Source organism: Sebastes umbrosus, chromosome 13 (genome assembly GCF_015220745.1).
Source record: "Sebastes umbrosus isolate fSebUmb1 chromosome 13, fSebUmb1.pri, whole genome shotgun sequence".
NCBI lineage: Eukaryota > Metazoa > Chordata > Actinopteri > Perciformes > Sebastidae > Sebastes > Sebastes umbrosus.
In genome coordinates this window covers 23568264-23588697 of record NC_051281.1, presented here as the reverse complement: position 1 = coordinate 23588697, position 20434 = coordinate 23568264, and the positions used below count along the sequence as shown (strand labels likewise).

The following is a 20434-nucleotide window of genomic DNA, read 5'->3' as shown; positions in this document are numbered from 1 at the left end:
AGTATCTAATAGCTATCAAAGCTTTCCATCGCACAGCCCTCTTTTATTTAACCTCCTCCGTGGGAGTATGAATTGCTCCACAAAAGTCATGGTTTTCAGACAGTTATGAGATGTCTTTTGAGAACTTATTGTCCCGTTAGCTAACGACGTGGTAACTGACAATCAGCCAGCTTGTTAGCTTCAATAACAGAAATGAAATGCCAACCAGAGATGAAAATGCAAGCGGGGGGGGGGAGTAAACATCCTCTGCAGCAGGCCAGAAATAAATAAAAAAGAAGGTCAGAGACCTAAATGTGACTGTCTATTGCCAGCATGTTGCCGGACGGCTGGTGTGATAGCGATTACCTTGCCAGTTACAGTGGTGCGGATGAATTTCACTGTGCCACTTTCTATTGTGACCAGGCCTGGAAAGTGATGATCTACCATAGGCAGCAGCTAAAAACAGCTCATTGAAAAATCCATGGTATGAAAAGGTCTAAAATACAAAACGAAAGCTCCAAAAACACCATAATCTGTCGATAGAAGAGATCCGTTTATTTATTTTTTCCAAGACATTAGCAGAGAAATACTGAGAAACACCGCAACATAACACCAAAACCCCTCCAGATGTAAAACAACAGTGATCCAATCCAGCAGCAATGCATACAGAGCTGAAGCACAAGTAATGACCCTAAAACTCACTGCGGGACAGACAGGTGGACAGACAGACGGACAGACAGGAGTGAGGTCTGAATGACACCGGATGTACAGTGTGAAGCATCAAACGCTCACAGGGAGAGTGATGAAGTAATGAGTAAGAGGGGAGAGGAAGGATGACATATGTGTGTTTGTGTGTGTGTGTGTGTGTGTGTACAGTGTGTATGTGTGTGCACACGTGTAGGTTAGTCCATGACTGTATCCATCTGTTGTCCTGTCATCTCGGCCAAGGCACATGACCTCTGACAGGACGAACACACGCTCAGTTTTTTCATATTCAGTTATCTTTATTGCCATGACCTACATATGTTACTACTGTATTTAAATTCTCTTTAGGGATTTGGATCAGATTGGATCAACTCATTACGGCTGCAATGGCACACCATTGGCTAATGGCATAGAGGAAATTGTTACCTAACGCTAATGTTTATTTCATGGTGTGGTATAGCAGCTGCTGGTGCCCATAAGGTCTGCACTGGAGAGGAAATCAAGGTCTCTGTAGTATCAACATCAACACACCAGCTGGACCAGCCATGCTCATTGGCTAACATTTAAACCCTCTGGGGCAAATTTCTGTTTTTGGTCCGTAGAAATAAAATTGACTTGAACTGACTTGACATTTAGCCAATCAGAAAGCCACTACTGTTATTCCATGACCACGGGTCATGCTGTGGGATATGCAGAGAACTGTACAGCAACTATAGGGCAATGTGTTTGTCCCTGACTGCAGTGACAAACATACATAAAGAAGGGAGGATTTCAAAAGCGCCTCGAGATAACTTTTGTGATGATTTGATGCTAAATAAAAATATATTGAAATTGAAATTGAATTGAATTTCAAAACCACATTCTGGTGACTTTTTAAGACTGAAAATTGCAAAATAATTATAATTATAAAGTAAACTGCAACAGCAGTTTTATGTTAAATACTTTTGATTTTACTTTAAAAACCAGCGCAATGACAATGTGCGCTGAACCCAGCGGCGAGCGCAGCTCAAACCACAAGTGGGAATAGATGTCCGGGTGGAAACAGTAGGGCTTTTACACGCTGTACAGTGCCAGAGACAGGTTGAGATAACGAAAAGAGAAAAAAAGGTGTGACCGTGAAAATTGTGATCCCGGGAGGAAACCGGGAGAGGGCAATGAAAAACGTGAGTCCCCCGGGGAAATCGGGAGGGTTGGCAAGTATGGTGACATAGTGTTCTTCTGAATATGCCAGAACACAATGCACCCAATGTGACCCTTCAACTGTCAGTGATGATGCAAAATGATGATTAATAAGTGCATGAATCTCTGCTTACTATTGAGTAAACTAGTTATTATGAGTAGTGAATGAGAGAACAAGGGAGAGATTTTGGACACAGACAGTTTGATTTTTAATGAGATTTTCTTTTAGTTTTGAACTTATTGAAATCTTGACTAATGGGTAGTTATTCCACATAAAATAAGAGAAAAATGTGATTTGTCAGGCAGAGAGGTGAAATATTTGCAACTGATGGCCATAAGATAAATCTACAGCAAGCAAACAATACATACATGTCTTTGGCTCACCAAACACAGGAAATAACAACATTAAAAAACAGACAAGCAATCTATAGACTCACTCTCTCTACTTCTCTCTCTCTCTCTTCCAGCTGGTTGTTAGTAGTCGACTTTATGTTCTGCAGACAGCTGGTTAATCTGCTACTGTGATGAATTAGCTACAAAATGCACACACACACACATACACACACACAGAGCCAGCTGATGCTGACATCAGCTTTAGCGAGGGAAGGATTAAATATATCTGCTCTATTGAGCTGGGAATTACTCACTACACACACACACACACAGGTAAATACACACACACATACACACACACACACCGAAGTAAGATGCAGAAAAAGAAAAAGCAAGTCAGTGAACTGAACATTCAGCATTAAGATGAAATGAAATATGTGCGTTTACCTTTTCTGTTGAAATGTGTGTGTGAGTCTAATCCAGGCTGACCAGGCAGTCAGTAATCAGAGAGGCCAGATGTGGGTTATAATCTCTCCCCCACCCCACACACACACAAACACACACACACACACACACGCACACACACACAGCAGTCAAGCAACAATGTGATTGAAGAGGAAAAGCAGAAATATTTTCTTCAGCGTCAGTGCTTCACAACAACCAGAATTTCTTCGGATTCTTCCTTTCAGACTTCAAAGAGACTCAACAGGGTGCAGAGAAACACTTCACTGAGTTTCAGTCTCACCTCCACGTCTTGAATATCAATACGTGGTGAAATATAACAATATACATTCCCTGGACATGAAACAGCACTGTGCTGACCTCTTTGTTGATATTTCGGAGGCTTTTGATACTATTGACCACTGCATTTTATGCTGTCTTGTTTTGGATGTTTTTGCTCAGAAATGGTTTCATGCATATTTGTCTGACATGCGATCTGTACCGATGTGGTCTTTACTCAAAACAACCTCCCTTGGTGTGAATAAGGGGGAACCACAGGGAACCACAGGGAACCACAACCATAAATAATATTATCACTCCAACACAGATGTATAATATCCATTTTTATGCGGATGACAGTCTGCTATGCCTTGTCAACTCAAGATTACAATCTGCCCATTCATTTCTAGCTGTTTCCCCACTTCCAGTGTTTATGCTAAGCTAAGATAACCGTTCCCTGAACCTTCATATTGAACTGACATGAGAGTGGAATCAGTCTTCTAATCATCTACCTCTCAGGTAGAAAGTGAAAATCAGTGTAGCCTAACAAAAATGTAACCTAAAATTAAATTTTTCACTTTTGTTTAATGTAACGTTATACTGGTATCAAGGTATACCGTGGTATTAAAGCTGGAGGTTATCATACAGTGTACATTTGTTTATCTACGGTATTGAAATAAACTGATATAAGTGAGTGTGTGACTTAAAGATACAGACAGGAGCAGCCTGGCTGCATTGTCACACACCTACTGTATGTTATTTGCGATATTTTCTGAGACTGTTATCATATCGTAGAAATGTCATACCGTTACAACACTACTTTTGGTAACTGTTTTTTAAATGATTTTATCTCAAAAGCCAAAAAAAAAATCATCTCATTAACGGAGCAAATCTATTTTTACTTGTAGAAAAATCGAAATATTCAATTCAACCGCTGGCAGCTCCTCTCACCATAATGTACTACCATTAATACTATTTGACTGTTGTCGAGTGAAAACCTTTTATGTCCAAAATGTGTGTCAGCTTAACAGGAACTAACAAGACAACTGCAGTGTGTGTTATTGTTCAGTGGAGTATGAAAGCTTTTATAAGCCAGAGTTCAGGTCTGAAGAGGTGGCGTGTTTCCGTTCATCGTATTGGACAACGATGCAAATCACTAGACATGGAGATACAAGGTTTACACCATCAGATATCTTATCTAATCTTATCTTTTCTTGTTTTTAACGTCCGCAAGTGGACAGAAGAGGACTCATCTGATTTGTCCAAAGATCTGAATCCTGTTGGTGTGAAAGATAAAGAGAGGTGGACACTATAATGTATGTCCCTTTTCCCTGAAAGAGACTGTACAACACACACACACACACACACACAGTAACCTGAGGGTTCGACAGGGCAAAGAAACTAATGGAGATGTGAAAAGACAGAGAGAGATGTCTTAGAGTGGCTGTCTCTCACCCTGAGGCCAGTAGCTGGTAATGACAGTGGTCAAAGACACACACACACACACACACAGTAAACAAAGCAGTGGCCAGCAGCAGCAGAGATGCTGAAACGAACAACTAGATACAGTTTGATGTTTGTATGTTCATCCCTGCAGGAATCTGAGATACTAGAATCAGAAGAAACTGGTGAAAACTCAAACCGCTGCATCACAAACAGCTTGATGTATTTCAGAAAAACGCTTCAAATTTGACAAATCATTTCCATTTTTCTCACACAGTAATCCTTCTAAGAACCAGCGATAGAAATCCAGATCAAATCAAATCAAACCTACAAATGCATGAATATCTGATTGGGCTTTGTGTCCTTTTCAAGACGTCCACTCAGGCAGAGAGCTACCTCCCAGGCTATGTATGACCTCCAACAGGCTCCACAAGTTCCGACCTCAGCAAACCATTTCATTTCTAACCTCAAAACCTCAAAGTGGAGCAGCTCTGATCTGAAAACACAAACATAACATTGGATTTATGAAGCTTGTTGGGAGGAGGGAACTAGCTGACAGGCTGAATTTAGGGCAAAAACCTTTCGCATTAGTTTTATTTTTCCTGGCTCGCTCTTCACACAACAACTTTCCTTACAAAAAAAAACTGCTTTAAGGTTGTTGTAACCTAAATTTACAGTAAGCATGTCTTAAAGTATGATTAGCTGGGTCTACTGCAGAGAAACTATGATATATTGATATACTGTTTGTTTGACCCCTGGGACACATTATGAAACATACACCAAGCTGAACGAACTTCAATATCGATGAATTCTTCTAATTCTGATGTACTGTCTATATCTAATGCCCCAAGAGCTCAACACACTGCAGCAAAACACAATCATTGCAACCATGAGAGGTCCTTGAGCATGCAGTCATAAATGAGCACAAAAAATATCAGGCTGATGGGTCCAGTAGTAAGATTAGCCGTGGACAGACAGACAGGTACACACATGACCTAACACATGATCTCCCCACAGGCTTACGCCTGGCGGAGATAATGAAGAAAACACCATCGCCAATTTGACAACACATACGCAGCATAACAAAACAGAACTATATGGACAAAACAGAACTGAGTTAGAAAACAAAACAGAGTTTCTACACACTTAAAACTAATGAACACAAACATTTTCTATAAACAATCGTTGGAAACGGACCGGCTGGAAGTCTCTAACGTGCATGCTCTATATATGGGCTCAAACACATAGAAGCCCAAGGAAGCCTGGAAAACATTTTGAGCCTTTTCCTCCAAATTAAACAACAAAATACATTGTTTGTCCATGCACTCTAGAACGACACATAAAACACTGTGTTTAAGGTTTGGTTAGGTTAAGGCACAAAACCAACTTGATTAGATTCAGGGAAAGTTCATGGTTTGGGTTAAAATTGTGACTTTATTGAGCGCCTTGGCTTGGTAGCCAAGTGGTTGCTAGGGTTGCACCTTTACCGATACTGGATTGGATATCGTTCCGATACTGACTCAAATAGCTGGATCGTGTATCGGTGACAATGGGGCCCATCTATTCAATAAAGTTCTATGTTTATATACTATATATTTGAATTCCTGTTTAAGTTTTCACCAATTTGTTACTAAAAAAGTTTTGCACTTGAATTGTAATTCCTGTTAATTTGAAGATTTTTTCACCAAGTTGCTACGATTAGTACGATTTATTATTTTAATAATAAATAACAATTCAGTAGATTTATATCTATGTATTTATTATTTTTTATGTAGTCATGTTTTGTTTTACAAAGTTAAGAAAGCAATGTTTAAGTCAGGCTTGATGCCTTACACATAAAAGAATGATCCCAGTCACGTCCACACAGTGAGGCATACAGCTCATTGATTAAACACTGGTATCCGATCAGTACTCGGTATCAGCTGATACCAAAAGCCCAGGTATCGCTATCAGTATCGGGACTGAAAAAGTTGGATCGGTGCATCCCTAGTGGTTGCATCACATGCCACATAACGTCACCGGTTCGATCTAGGCTGGGGACCTTTGCAGCATGTCATACTCTCTCCCCCCCCTTTCCTGTCTGCCTCTTCACTGTTAAAAGAGTCCATTAAAGGCAAAAGGCAAAAATAAACAAATTAATAAAAAAAAATACTACTTTGTTAAGATTAGGGGAACTTAGTCGTCATTGTGACAATAATAAACACTTGGTTAAGGTTATAGAATGAATAGGATGGTTGAAATAAAACAACAGTTTGAAACAGGAAACAAACTGCGATGTCCCGTGCAGACTGGTGAGTGCATTTGTCAATTTGCTTTCTGGGCCACAGAATGCATCTCTTTCTGTTGCATTGTGAATTCTTTAACCGCAGAGTTAGTGTAGCCGGAAATAAAGCCAAATATCACTCTTGAGTTTTTCTCTTCCCCTCCTCATGAGATGTAAACTGTGTCTTATATACACAGTGACACTAACAACAACCAGTCTGAGGAGATCACAATCACGTTCAGACTGCGGTGAATCTGAAGACTTGCAGGTGGCCGTAACCTGAAGACACTCTGAGGACACATAAGGTGCTTTCCATTCAGCTAATTAGGTTTCCTCCCTACTTCCAGGCAGTGACCCAGAAATCAATCGAGGTTCTCCATCGTGGAGGACCTTCTGAAACTTTAAACGTGTCTCGGAGCAAGGAACCGCAGGTGTGTGCTATGAAGACGTTTTTACTGGATGGTGACACCCTCTTGATCAGTTTCTGCTCAATGATTGGTCAGCTGATGCGATGGAAACAACATTAACTGTAATATTAATGTTATTGCTTCATTGCATTACTGTAGGTTGTGGAATAACAAAACCAAACAGTGGCTCTAACTTTATTCATGTTAATTCATAAAATAAAAATTAATACATGTGTGTAGAATCTTAAAACTCTGTAATTTTGTCTACTTTTTCTTCACTAGTCAATTTTCTCCGTCTTTTCTGCACAGTTATGGTTATTATTAGTACAAAGTATCAGACTTACTGTACCTGCAACCTTTCACAAACAAAATATACATTTTAATAAGAGTATTTGAAGCTGTTTTTATTGCTCCCTCACAACCGTTCTGTCCTTTCATTAATAAACTGATTTTAATTGTCTGTTGGTGGTTGCAGTCACATTTCATGACCCTTTGGAGCAGCAGTTATCAGACAAGTTGTTCTTTAAAACTGTATTTTTTCTGTACATTATAGGACCATTAAGATCATGAGAAATTTGTGTTCTCCTCAAAATGAAGCTGGAGGAGCAAAGACATGAGGAAAGGTTAGCTAAATGGAAAAGCACAGAGTCAGACAGGTGGGACGACAGTCCAGCTTCCTGTCTGTCTGTTTTCTGGTTGTCATGGAAGCGCTGTGTGGTAACACCACTACTGGTGATGTCACTGTGGTCAGTCCACTGGGAAACTATGACACCTACACACACACACACACACACACACACAGTCAGATGAAAGGTGACCTGCAGTCTCTTTATTCTCCGTCCACATCATCACTTTTCTGTCCAGGTGGTTTCTAAAAGGGCTCTGTCCAACATAAAAAAAAGGTAAAAGTAAAACAAACAAAAGACACTCTTCTTCCTCTCAAACAGACAGTGAGCTGGTTCTTCAGCCCCTCTGTCAGATCAGCAGTACGGTTGGATTACACACTCTTTAAAACTCAGCAGGTTTAAAGTTATAATCCTTAAGGTATTCATGAAATTATTTTATGGTTAACATTTTTAACTATAGCGTATTTACATTCAGTAACTTCCTCTCTGTACTGTAGTTTTCATTGGTGGTAGTGGAGTCCACCAAGCCTGACATTGCCAGACCAAATCAAAACTGTGAATTGGTCTGAAACCTCTCAGTGCATTTTCGGCGTTATCAATGGGCGTAGACCAGAATGCAATTGGATAGACCTACAACCAATTAGAGCAAGGAAACATGCGATGTAGCGCTGAGCGACGGCAAAATGTAAACAGACTACAGTGTGCAGAGATGAGCTAATAAAAGATAAAAACATGTTTGTTTTTTGCTTTAAGTGCAGTTGATTGTTCTTATTTCAGTGAAAATATAACGTCCAGTTTGTCCAATACTGACATTATGTCAACTTCAACAGAAAATTCTACATCAGCTGTCTTAGTTGTTTTCGAAAATGCCTGAATGGCGCTAACCTGACACGCCAGATGGTTTTAAACAGAACCATCTGAGAAGCTGTCTTTGGAAACTGTTTGAAAAAGGGCAGGCACTTTCAAAAAATACTTGGCAGGTGATTGGAGGAACCATTTGTCAATCAAACTCTTGCTGAAGTCAGTCGGGAGAAGAGCGAAAACGTCTTTTCCATCAAGAAAAGCCTTCAGTGCCGTTCCTGGCTCTTCTCTCAATGAAGAACTACTCTGCAGTTCTGATATAGCTGATGCTATTGCAGTATCTACGCTAACCTCTTCGGGAGCTGCCATTGTTGTTTAAAACGAACAGTTACCTTTCTGTGTTGTCGCGTCACACACACACCTAAACCACGCCCGTATCTGCCAGTAGCTCCTCACAAGGACGCTGATTGGTCCAAGCCACCGTGGTTTAGAAACAAACACATTACTTGAAGCCTGACCAGATGGATTTGTATGTGACGTTGTGATATTGCGTTAATCCAGATGCTGTGGATTCACAGGAAACGATGCAGCGTGTAATCCAGCCATAGCCCAGGCTGTTACTAAATGTTTGAGTCCAATATTGGTATTTTAGAGATTAAAACACATGACATTCTTGATACGGATGTCTTTTTTTGTGACAAAAATACATGCTGAGTAGGACATTTTATTGTTGAAAAATAAACTCTCTGGTGAACAAACTCTTTACTGGAGAGACAGGGTTTCTAAATTACCTCAAATCAAGTTTGCACTTCTGTTCTTGAACTTCTTGTTACTTAACGGCCGACACTGATAATATTACAACTGCAATAACCTGATATCAGTCTATATATGAATATAGATTTTGGTCTTGCTCTGAATCCAGTCTCACTGTTTATTGTTCACTCTCCTACAGAAGTTAAGGTACTACTCATGTTAACACATTTCCTACTACTGCTGCGTCACAAGGTGAACTGTGGGGTGGTTTTTATTGTGAAGCAGTGACAGGAACACTGAGGTTAGCACTGATCATTTACTTTTAACATGTTTTGACTTTGGATCGGTTTTATATATTGCAGTAGCATCCTGTTGGATCACACTCGGAAAGTGAGAGTGTGTTTGTGTGACTCTGATCCTCTCATGTATACAACTGACATCATGTTGTATGGTTTACATACCGCAGCAGGGATTACACACACACACACACACACAGATAGAGAGCAGGAGTGCGGTTACTCAGTCAGTCCAACCTTCATTTCAGGACATTGTGACTTCTGTTCCTTCTTTAAATAGCTGCTCTGCTCCATCAGGACCTGACACTTACTGTTCAAGGAGAAACTCTAAAAGCTTTCACACTAAGATCTAGCATTGAACTGCTACCGGGCGCTAACAAAGGTGCAGACCCGAGGGGCCCCATCACCTGACACACTGCTCAGCTAATGAACCACATCTCTGTCCGACGACTGCCACTGAACTCAGCCACAGAGAAGAGATATATAACCGTTGTTCTGATGCTTTGTTCATCCTTTGGCTCATAAACATATTTAGCTTTAATCAGCATTAATGGAAACATAAATCACAGCAGAAAAATCAGCAGCAGCACCATCGTAGATTAGTTTCTCTTAAAAACTTTCCTCCATTGTTGTTGTTTGTTTTGAAGGAATAGTTTGACATTTTGGGAAATGCTCTTATTTGCTTTCTTGCTGAGATTTTAGATGTCTGTACGGTAAATATAAAACTACAGCCAGGAGCTGGTTAGCTTAGTTTAGCATAAAGACCGGAAACAGCTAGCCTGGCTTTGTCCAAAGTTAACAAAATCCACCTATGAGCACCTCTTAAACTCATTAATTAACACATTTATACCATGGTCTGGATGAATGCTCGATTCTGATTGGCTGCAGGATGTCCATTAATTCCTGATAATGGACACCTACTAAGTAGTTCTAGTGAAACTGTTTGTTCACCGTTTCTAAATGTGAAACGGTGAACAAAAAAAAAAAAAAGTCTTATTTACAACACTGAGTCTAACGTAGTCTTGTTGTTAAACATACTGTCAAATTATATTTACTGAGCGGTCTAGAAATATCTCCTGTTGCCAAGTCGTAGCTGAGGTTCATCCTATTTGCTGGAGTAGGAAACAACGTTTCCATTGCGTATAGGAACCTTATGGGATGGTAATAATTGTTCCAGGTATTAGGAAACCCTCAGGTGTTGCCAAGGAAACAAAGTTATATCTTATGGAAAACTTTAGATTTCGGTTGATAAACGCATGAAAATATAAATTGTTGGTCTCAATTTTTTTTTTCTTTGGCAAGTGACTATGGTATAAGCGGAATGTTTAATCCGTACAAGAACCAAAGTATAAAAATAACAGGCTAGCTGTTTCCAGTCTTTATGCTGAGCAAAACTAACTGGCTGCTACCCGTAGCTTCATATTTAGCTTCTTCCTGCAATTGTGCAAAAAAATGTGAAATCATTTGGGATTAAAATGATACTGATACTGTTTCTGTTTCCTGTCTGAACAGGAAGCTTCAGTCACAGAGATAAACCAGATGTTCTTCTATTAGAGACTGTCAGGGATTAACACACACACACACACACACACACACACACACACGTATACACACCACTGCATGTAGGTTACCCACGAGGCTGTGCAGGATTTGGTGGTACATGATTGGTTGAGCCAAAAGGGGATTGTGGGATTGGGATTATAATCCACAGATAAGTGTGGGTGCATGTGTGTGTGTGTGTGTGTGTGTGTGCCTGCGTTGTGTGTGTTGTAGCTCAGTTAGTATAATCTGTGGTCTAATAATAGAGATTACCACTCGCACTCTTCTGAACATCTACAGAGTCGTCTGACTTTGCCCCCTCCCTGCTGAAGTGTCTCTCAGAAAAACACTGAACTCCTGTGACTCAGTGTGTGTGTGTGTGTGTGCGTGTGCGCGCGCGTGTGTGTGTGTGTGTGTGTGCAGAAGATACACGCTTTGAGCATGGAAGTTCATTGTTGACCTTTGGGTTCATTATACGTGACAATGTAATCTAAAATCAAAGGTTGACCTAATCTCATGGTCTTCATTCAGTTAATGGAACTGGCTCAGGTGTCATCACCTGACTGAGGTTACACACTTAACACACCTGATGCGCTCCTCCTCAAAGGTGTATCTACATGTCGGGGCTATGCTGGCTACAGAGATAACTCATTAGGAACATAAGAACTGCCGGTGGTCAGTTTTGACTTGTGTTTTCTCCTAGTTTCTCCAAGTTTCTGATGCCGGTAGAAATTCTTTAGAGTGAAGACGACATGAAGCAAGTTGGAGAAAGACTCAGTTATCGTCTCCTTATCAGGAACACACATCTAACAAAGCTATTTCCACTGCAAACCCTCGGCTCACTGTGATCAAGTTTCTGTCCAAATGTGGCGCAAATTTTTAACCAAATTTCCAGAAATCAGCCAAAATTAAAGTTAACTAACGTGCGTTCACATACTGTTATGCAAACACTAGGAGTTGGGTGCATCAAGATAAACAGCTGGTTGCGCTAATCCTCCAGTCGGATGCCATTAAACTGTGGCAGACGAAGAGGATGCAATAAGATGATGTAATCAAAAGAGCACCGGTCAAATGTCAAACGTTGGACGTTCAAGTCACATGCTTCAGTTCATGTGCATCATGAAGTCTGTTTCCACTGCATAACACAGTGGTAAACATTACATTTTCTATAACTTCTTCACAATAAAAACATCCCGCCGATTCTCCAGCGGAAAGCAAATCATGTCAATACATGTCAATTGTGTTTATTATGTCATCAGCAGGTAGACAAATACATTGCAGAGGTTTTATCACTTCAATGACTAACATGAAAGCTGTGAATGTTTGGTCTATGTTAAATTATATCCACAAACTCCTTCCAAACAATCACACTCAGAACCACAGACTCTGCTTCAGTACTACAAGTACTCTGTTCAAGTACAACACCGGGAGTATCTGCGATATTCACAATAGAAGTTGAAGACTTGATGCTGCTGCCGAAAAACATTAACCCGGCCCGAAAGAGGAGAAGACGGCTATGACATCACTTCCTTCTCAACATGCTGACTCATCAAACATTCAACAGTTGCTCCACTCAACTAATGGAAGAAGAAACATGAGACAAAGAAACACACACCTTAGTGGGCAGGTGGTTTAAGTTAGCACACACTCGTTCGTTTCAACTCTTAAAAGGTTTTAAAGAGTACAAAATGAAGTTTAAAGCTGACGAAGAGGAGGCTGTAGGGTAAAGTTGTGTTTCTATATACAGCATCACCTTCACATTAAGGTCACTGTGACTGTGTGTGTTTGGCAAGATTAACTTTACTGTAATTTTCCTGCTGACACACAGAAGCGGTCTGAGAGTAATGTCTACACTAAGCCAGCTATTCTGTTTTTGAGCCTCCATCCACATTAACCCGCTGCTGAAAATAGTCCCTGATAAATTTCCTCCTGTTGGAGTAACATTTGTTAAAAACTACAGTGTAAAAGAAATGAAACTATATATTTGTGAGCTGCTTTTAAAGATTTACATCTTCTGTAGGAACCAATAGGCTTAGGATAAGTGCCAAGATTTGTTGACAATAAAAAACAAATATAGAATTGCAGCAGATTTATCGTTTGAAAAGAAATCTTTCTGTATGCCCTAATTGTCTCTGTGGTCGCTCATTTTAAACGTGAATATAGCCAATCGCGAAATACAGTTGTCATTAAAGGGGAACTACGCACATTTTCAAAATTCATACATATTATTGCTATGGTCTAAGACAGTCCAAAACATATAAGTAAACATGAACAACTGTCTCCCAAATCCAAAAACTAGAGTACCAAAACTCAAACTTGTGATGTCATAGAGTATAAAGCGTAAAACTGCTCCAGAGACAATGAATGGGGAGAGATGTTATAGATGACACTGAGAGCACCCAGGGGGATGTTCTGAGTATATGGGAACATTTTTCTGTTTCATAACTCCTTCATAGCTCCACACTTTATACCCTATGACATCACAAGTTTGATAGTTTACTTCTCTGGTTTCTGGCATGGACAGAGTGTAGCTCATTGATTGAACTTTCCTAGGCCATGGAGATAACATATTGGAATTCTTAATTTAAGTGGTGTTCACATTAAAGCAGACTTTCCAGCAGTTTAATTGTGTCGCTTATTGAATAGACGGCACATGAACCATTCAAAGCCTTTTGAGCTTTCATCAGTATTTTGCAAGTAATAGAGCGTGCATTCGATTTGTATCTATTTTTTGCACTTTACACCCTCACTACCATTAGCCTTATGCTCTCATCTAAACCCTAAAAAGCCAAAGACCTTCAATCAACCAAATCAGTGGATGTAACTGACAAGACAGCAAATCGGTTCTCGTTTAACCGAAAGACGACAAGGGAGAAGAGGTTTTGCTATTTTCCTTTTTTTCGGTCGTTTCAGTGTGGACTGAGCTCTTTCTGCAAACAACCCGGTTCAGATGGATTAGTGAGGATGTGGTCCGACGGTCTGTCTGTCGCAGAGGTTAAACTCCTGACAACTTCCTGCGGCCTCCCGACTGATGACACAGTGTGTAAGTGTGTGTATGTGTGTCAGTGTGACCTTCACAACCTCAGCGTGTGTGCGTATGTGTGTGTGTGTGTGTAACAACCTCAGAGACAATCGTCACGAGGAAACACTTCATCACTGCCGTCCTATTTACACACACACACTTTCTCTCTCATGCACACACACACGGTCAACTTTCCCTTTATACACTCTTTTTATACACTCTTTCCTAACCTCTCTCTCTCTCTCTCTCTCTCTCTCGCTCTCTCTTTCAGATCGCCTTCAGGCCACTAATTGCATTTTTGATGATAATCATCCAATCACATTTCATTACTGTCATCACTTCCTCTTCGTCACATGACGGGAAATTAATTAAAACTTCTTCAGACAACACGGGGAGCAGGTGCAGACACACACACACCTGCACACCTACACACCTACACACCTACACACCTACACTCACACACACACACACACATACACAGGTAGGTCCATAAATCACAGCAGACAGAATGGGACTAATGAGATGGCTAGCTGTTAGCGCTCTGTAGGGTAAGCAGCACCTAGCTAGGTAAGCGTGCGCACACACACACACACACACACACGCACACGCACACGCACACACACACACACACACACACACACACACACACAGTACTCCACACACTGCAACTCTCAGTATTACTGCTACAGTGACAGAAAAACATCTCTAAGGGGAAACACAGCTGTGTGTGTGTGTGTGTGTGTGTGTGTGTGTGTGTGTGTGTGTGTGTCACCAACAACAAAAGTACTGTGCGCAGTGATCAGTTAGAGCCCAGATTCAACAGAAACACTGATTTATGAGTTCAGAATAAGTTTGTATTTGATTTCCTTAAAGTGATATAGTTCTGCATTTTTGGAAAATACGTTTTTCTGCTTCCTTGCCAAGAGTTAGATTAGAACCTGGAGCCAGGAAATGGTAAGCTTAGTTTAATATAAAGACTGGAGCCACTGCTCCTGGCCAAGAAATAGTCCTACACATAAACCTCGTACAACTGCAACAGGTTTTTACACTTCAGTTTTTGTACGAATTAAACAAATGTGTAAATTGGTGAGCTTTGCTGGTAAGTGGATTTGGTTACCTCTGGACGGAGCCAGGTTAGCGGTTTCACCCTGTTTCCAGTGTTTATCTGGATGTAGCTTCAAATTTAACATACAGACATGAGAGTGGTATCAATCGTCTCATGGAACTGTCTGCAAGAAAGCAAATTAATGATATATATATGTAAGGTGGATCTTAATTAAATATTGATGCAATATTCACATCTCTGCTCTTTGAACAGAACGGTAATAAGGTGGTTACGATGAGCTCATTACACCTGCTGTCAGTCCACACACACGCACGCACACACACAGAGCAAGGCTAGGTTTAGTACACAGTGTGTGTGTGTGTGTGTGTGTGCGTGTGTGTGCTCTGCAGGTTTCCAAACTGATCTGTCCTGACGTAACAACATGCTGCTTCTCAATCTGCCCACTGCTGGAGTCCTGGCACACACACAAACGCAGTGTTTAGTAATGTTGTCATGTTCTATAAATAGGTAAAATTGATTTGTGTGGAGGCGAACAAGAGAGAGTGTGATACAGTAGGATAAATGTATCTTTACTGTACAACGGGGTAATGCAAACTAACAGGCTGTTAGTGTGGACTTAATGCTGCACACAATACAGTCTGACAGTTCATTAGTGCATCCTGTCAACCCTTTAACTAGTTTACCAGCTGGTTAGCGTGGTCTAACAATGAGTTAGTACAGTCTAACATCAGATTAGTACAGTCTAACAGCAGGTTAGTGAAGTTTACCAGCTGGTTAGTACAATCACACAGCAGGTTAATACTGAATAAAGACCAGTTAACACAGTCTAACAGTTGGTTAATATGTTCCAGTTGCGGGGTTAGTATCGAGTAATGACTAGTTGACCTAGGGTCCAACAACTCTGTCTGTGGTTCTGATTTCTGATTGGATGTTGAGCTTACTGTGAATATGTTCTCGCTAAACTCCTCAGACTGTCAGCTTCCCTCTTCTGTCTTAAACAGAAGACTTTAATTAAGTCAATTAGTGTTAATTAGACTCAGAGGCCTGAGACGCACAGACAGAAGGTCCAAACATCCAAACAAAGAGCGGCAGGAGGGAAAACACTGAGAGAAAAACTCTTCTGCTAGGAAGGAAGGAAGGAAGGAAGGAAGGAAAGGACAAAAGGATGGAGGTCTTGTTCATTTCATAAGGGACGGCTTAAGAGATGGCAGCACTGAAATCAGTTTCCAGGTCACAAAGGGAAAAGTAGGAAAAATGGAGGCAGGGAAGAAAAGATGGAGGCAAAGGAGGAAAGGTAGAGTTATGGAAGGAAGGGAGAAGGTAAGGAAAGGAAATGTAGGGAAGCAGAAGAGGAGGTATTTTAGGAGGGAAATTAGTCTTCAGGTCCGTTTCTGTCCAAACTGCAGGGGGAGCTACAGCTCAGCTGATCAGGTGTCATTATCACACAAACACACACACACACCCACAGCACAGCCTGTCATACTGTCACCTATGTGAAAATTAACAACATCTCCATGACAGAAAGAGAGAGCGATAAGACAACTCTGGATGATTGTGTCTGTGTGTGTGTGTGTGTGTGTGTGTGTGTGTGTGTGTGTGTGTGTGTGTGTGTGTGTGTGTGTGAGTGTGTGTGTGTGTGTGTGGGGGGGGGGGGGGGGGGGGGGGGGGGCTTTGTAAAGGATTATCTTAGAATAATGAAGCACGTTCAATACACACAAGATTATACCGTCTGTCTGTCTGTCTGACCTCTCCTTCAGCCTTCATTTTAAAGGAATCAGTTATAGTTACAGTTTTTTAAAGTGTTTTGTTGTAAATAATTAAAGACTGCAGGTCAAACCAACCAGCAAAACCGTCTGCCACAGAAAACTGCTTTAATGAAATAATGAAATATGAAAATTGAATTTACAATTACATTTTCTGACCTGCTGCCCCCTATAGTACCAACTGCAATTAATTTAATTAAAACAAATCAATAAAATTGACTAAAAGCAAGGACAAGGATAAAAACCACCTCAATATGTATAGTGAAAGAGAAAATGTAGTGAAGGTCGAGTGATCTTCAGATTATTTTTTCATTCAAATGATTAATCATTTGGTTTATAAAACAACAGAAAACAGTGAAAAAATGCTCATTGTAATTTTCCAGAGCCCTCATCTTATTTCTGGTTATGTCCCATCAACACTCCAAAACCCAAAAATATAAAATCTACCATCATGTAAGACAAGAAGAAGCAGCAGATCATCACGTTTGAGAACCTGGAACCATCTAATATTTGGCATTTTTGTCTGAAATATTACCTAAGAGATGAACTTATTATAAAAATTGCAGATTAATTTCTAATGTCAAACTATTTTTTTAATCAACAAATCGTAGAAGCTCTACATGTATGGTGTAGGTAAAAAATAAATGACAGAGACAGAAAATAATGAAAGACAAGGAGAGGTAAACCTGAAAGATGACGTGGTGGAAGCACAATTACAATCCTCTACTTGAGTAAAAGTACTGCTCTATAAAAAATACGTCGTTATAGGTAAAGTCCTGCATTCACAGTAAAAGTACATAAGTATTAACAGCAAAATGTACTGAAGTATTAAAAGTAAAATACTCATTATGCAGAATGGACACTTCCAGAGTGTTATTTATTATCCACCACAGACCGGTGTAGTAACTGTCACTGGTGGACGGTAAATATACTGTACTTTACAACAATATATACTTCTGCTCTACTACATTTCAGAGGGAAATATAAAAGTACTTTTTTAAATTTTTTTTTTTTACTCCTGATTACTTTTCACAGTAGGATTTCACATTTAAAACATGTAGTCAGCTTATAAAACATGAAGCATTATTATAGATTTAACTACTCAAGAGTGAATAAAAAAGTAAGTTAGCTCCACTTCAACCAAATCCACTATAGTGAATACTTTACACATTACTGCAGGAGTATTCATCATTTTACTATAATATTTACTGTTTAAGCAAAATTTTAGGTGTACTTGATTATTTCCCTATTTCTTTTTACTTTAACCTACTTTAACTTTCAATTAAATGTCAGCTGTAGTTAGTTACTGGTTACTTCACAAGCAGTTTATGAAATATATTACCCATTTGACTGGACGTTTTACTTGAGTATTTATACTACTTTTATACTAAGGAAAATATCTCTTCAGTCACTCTTTAAGTACAATTTCATGGTTCTTTATTTCCATTTTACTTTTTGCTTTCACTTTACTAGCCTACATTTCAAAAGATGTAGAATATAAAGGCCTATTGCGCCAACCTGTCACAAATCAAATCCCAAATCAAAACTCACCTTTTTAGAACTGCTTTTAATGTCTAATTAATACTGTGTGTTTCATATCTTTTTTATGATGTCCTTGTTTTATGATCTTTTTATCTATGTAAAGTGTCTTTGAGTTTTAGAAAAGCGCTATACAAATAAAATGTATTATTATTATTATTATTATTATTACTGCCTACTTTTTACTCAAAATCTGCACAAATCAGCTCATAAGAACAATTATATTACATGTATTTTTTAACTAAGAAATTCAAACAGAGCCATAAGCTACAAAACGCAGACAAATATGTCTTATAAAATTATTTAAAAAGACAGACAGAAAAGGGATATTTAAAAAGTGGTCCGGACAGATGTAGCCTGAAAGTGATCCGGACTCCAGTCTGTTTAAAGCCTCTGCTGCTATAACCTTCAACTAACAGAGAAAACCTGAAAGAAAGAAAGAAAGAAGAAGAGGAGTAGGAGAAGGATAGATCAAAAAGGAGGGAAAGAGACAGAAGAAGAGGAGGAAGGTGACTTACCGGAGGAGGTGATGGATGAAGAAAGTGGAGTCCTGGTATGAAGCTCTGAACTACACTCAGGCACACAATATCAGCAGCTGATCAATGATCACTCATCAATACTGAACAGGTGGGAGTGCGCGCGGGGTTCTGATTGATCAGGCCATCATCGCTGGTGCATCCATCCATCCATCAGGTATCCACTGATACACACTGATCATCAACTCTGTCTGAGCAGCGGAGAGCCGCGCGCTCTGCACCGAGCAGAGCGGTGGGACTGCGCATGCGTCACATAGAGAGAGAGAGATAAAGAGAGAGAGAGAGAGAGAGAGAGAGAGAGAGAGAGAGAGAGAGAGAGAGCAGAGCAACATTTCCTTCTACAATGTAGCACATATGAAGAAATTAGGAAAAACTTCTTTACAAAAATTAAATGTAAACTCCAAGATTTTGATTCCCTCTCTGACTAAAATAAAATACAACATGTACTTGGAGATAATAGTGTCATCAGCATAGAAGCTGCAGGATATGTCAGTGCATGTCACAGCCTAAGAGACAACCACAACAACAACACATAATAGATATAACTCGCACTCTGCCTTTTATTTACTCCTCTACTTCATGTTTTTTTTGTTGTTTTTTTACATTTACCTTTGATATTGCAATATATTGTTATTAATTGTTTTTTTTTTAATTTATTTGTTTGTTTTATTGACACAACAAACATTAATTACTTCTTTATTGTTTTCTTCCATTTACATGCATGTTCTTTTTAAATATCTATATATTGTAATTTGCTAAATGAATTGTATATATGTATATATGTATGTTTTTGTTTTTATTTTTTTATTTTTTTATTTTTATTAATCATTGAATTGACGCTTTGGCAATATTGTTCAACTACAGTCATGCCAATAAAGCAAATTGAATTGAAATTGAATTGAATTGAGAGAGAGAGAGAGACACACACACAGAGAGAGTGAGAGAGTGAGAGAGTGAGAGAGAGAGAGAGAGAGAGAGAGAGAGAGAGAGAGAGAGAGAGAGAGAGAGAAAGGGGGATTAAATTGCATCCAATAAAAATAAATTGGATGAATTTTAAAAGGAAAAAAAAAGATCTGAAACCAGCTCCTAACCTGTGTGTGTGTGTGTGTGTGTGTGTGTGTGTGTGTGTGTGTGTGTGTGTTTGTGTGTGTTCAGCAGCAGGTTCTGGTTGACTTGCTTCCAGGTTTTATTGTTGGCAAGAAAAGCGGATAAAATCTATTTTAAAACTGTAAATACTGGCTGCAACACAGACATTGTTTTCTCAGCAGAGTTCAGTATTTTCTACCTCTCTTACCTTCTATCTCTCTCTCTCTCTGTATTTACTGTCAACACACCTGTTCATGACGTCCGTCCGGAGGTGTCAGGTTAAAAGGATCATTTCGCAGTTTTCCTCCAGCCAGAGCTGAAACTGCAGGACTTGAAGCCTCTGAACACTTTAGGCTACACTTATATACGACTGGGTAG

The 20434-nt window shown here is 39.6% G+C and overlaps 1 protein-coding gene across 3 annotated transcripts in view; it reads right to left on the bottom strand.

Annotated features, from left to right (window-relative positions):
- Nucleotides 1-19229, bottom strand: part of znf385b (zinc finger protein 385B) — a 57313-nt gene extending 38084 nt beyond the window's left edge. The window contains exon 1 of one of the 3 annotated variants that reach the window (XM_037789981.1): nucleotides 18953-19229. The gene's annotated coding sequence lies outside the window, so the exon portion shown is untranslated. The remainder of the gene's footprint in view (nucleotides 1-18952) is intronic. The other 2 variants (XM_037789979.1, XM_037789980.1) reach the window with 2 other exon arrangements.
- Between the last annotated feature and the right edge of the window lie 1205 nt (nucleotides 19230-20434).